Source organism: Salvia miltiorrhiza, chromosome 1 (assembly GCF_028751815.1).
Source record: "Salvia miltiorrhiza cultivar Shanhuang (shh) chromosome 1, IMPLAD_Smil_shh, whole genome shotgun sequence".
NCBI classification, from domain to species: Eukaryota; Viridiplantae; Streptophyta; class Magnoliopsida; order Lamiales; family Lamiaceae; genus Salvia; species Salvia miltiorrhiza.
The window spans coordinates 20,743,772-20,746,027 of NC_080387.1; the positions used below are offsets into that span (position 1 = coordinate 20,743,772).

Here is a 2,256-nt window from a genome sequence, read left to right on the forward strand (position 1 = left end):
GTCAGTTCCTTCCAACTTAGATCTTGTCCAGAAATATCAGTATGTTTAAGGTTTCCATTATATTTGTTTAGGTCTCAGTAGAACAAGATGGCTGCCAAGCTCCAATTGCTCCGTTTTCTGGTCGATTGGGACTATATATTGAAGGATCAGTTTCACCCCCTCTTACAGATGTTAACATACGAGTTGTTGCCGAGGGTGACAGCCAGGTTTCTCCCCTCAAACGAGGGGATACATCACTTGAAACTACCACGGGAACAGATGGTTTATTTGGTGCAGGACCTCTCTATGATGATATAAGTTACAGTGTGGAGGCATCAAAGGTTTGAGTCTTTTGTACATTCAGTCCAGATTGTGCTTATTATCAATAATTAAAATGGAATAGGGAGAGAATTATGGCTCTCGATCTAGTAAAATTTGGCAAGTCAGAATCTATTATACTGGAATGAACACTTTTCCTTTTTTGTATAGATTTGCAAAATTAAAACCAAGCTCATGGCTTGATACGCTGAAGAAATGCTTGGCTGAATCTCAACGTGTTCTTAAAGCATTGGGGATGGATTATTTAGAGAAGGCTGCTGATTATGATGCTTTAAAATGCTTCAGAAAAGCTTAGGGCCTTAAATCTGCTATGCATTCATGTTCTTGGAACGAAGTAAGGACCTTTTCCATTTTAAGTTATACATGCCACTCCTTTTTATTCCTCACCTAGCTAGATTCTCTTCTGCTTCTTATGTACAGAAAGCTAAGAAATTGGATAGAAGACCAAAACAAACAATTTGAGCAGAAGACAAAGGAAGCTAAATCAAAGGTTTTTGATGCTACAGGCAAGGTAATCAAACATTTCAATTAGTAATTACACCAGTTGTGAAACTAGATTTATATTAGCTTTCTCCCTCTTCTCATACTATACTCTCAACAAATAAAGACTTCGCAGCTGAAAATTAAAGGTGACATTGCCAAAGCAATTGATGCTAGGGGTGGGGAGCGGGAAGCTCGTGCAAAGCTGCTCGAGTCAAAGGCGATGCTGATGCAAAGCTGCATTAATTATTCTATGCAGCATATTAGTTCTAACCGTTTTCTGTATGTAGGCGGCACCTCTGGCCGTGTCTGATGCAGCTATGCTAGCTCCTGAAGAAGTATTTTCTGGTAAAGGTGACATCAAAGAAGAAACTGAGCTAACAAAGGCAGATAGAAAGAGGAGAAGGGCAAAGAAAAAAAAGACGCCTTAAAGGTGAAATATTGATTTGAGTGTTATTATACTGTTTGTTCTCCATCTGTACAAAAAACAATAAGGCAGAGTTTTCTTTCGTGTGATTAATGCTATTTCAAGCTGTGGATAAAGGAGTATTGTTTTTGTTATTCTTCTGTACTTTTATATCTTGATGGTCAGATTCTTGCTGTGTAAACTAGCCATAAGGAGGAGCATCCTTTCCACATCAATTGCATACTGGTGTCTGGATTTTCGTTGTTATATATTAGTGTAGCACTCTCTGCACTATATGTCGTCTCTAATTTTATTTTCCTCTGAAATGTTGAATCAATTACAGCTGAGTCTGTCAAACGGATGGCAGTAAAGACACAGCTAAGCACATTGAAGAAACCCGAAGATGGTAATTTTGTCATATGCATTTCATTTTGGCTCTTGAGGTTTTGATTGCTAATTCACTAGACCCTTAGTTTTTTTCAGTTTTATGAAGCCCCTGAACTTTTACATTTTGTTTTAGCAACATAAACTTTAAAATTCAGGGCAAGAAACTGATTTTGCCTTGGTTTTGCTGTTGCAATTTTGGATCTTGTAAAGGAAATCTAATTGCTGCTGCTGCTTGAAGTTGCAGGGAACGGGGAGTCATGAATGACACTTTGAAAGAAATGTTTTCTTGCCTTTGCCGTCTAATGTGATTCATGATGTAGTGTGAAACAAAAGTCAACATATTGTTTGTTATTTTTTTCTTGTCCAGTTTTCTTTTATTTCACATATTTTATTTGGATTATTTTTCTATTGGCAGGTTGAGCTTGTGTGTCGGGTTCTCTCCTAAGTTAGTTGCTGCAAATTCATCATAGCAGGTCAACTAGTTCATGAGGACTTGGTGCTAGAACACATAATATGATAGATTTTTGTTTTAGCTATAAGATAGTTGGTACTTTCAATTTTGAATCGAAATATGCAATGATCATATGTACTTGATACTTGGTTCATTTGGATGGTAATGTATGAATATTTTGGATGATATATAATATTGTTATTGGTGATTTTAT

General features: G+C 36.8%; 1 long non-coding RNA gene across 1 annotated transcript; it reads left to right on the forward strand.

Annotated features, from left to right (window-relative positions):
* The first annotated feature begins 428 nt into the window (after positions 1-428).
* On the forward strand, positions 429-2,256 carry LOC131006942 (uncharacterized). Its single transcript, XR_009095829.1, has 6 exons — positions 429-652; positions 739-829; positions 926-1,231; positions 1,548-1,610; positions 1,830-1,907; positions 2,007-2,256. It is a non-coding gene; the product is annotated as an uncharacterized LOC131006942 (long non-coding RNA).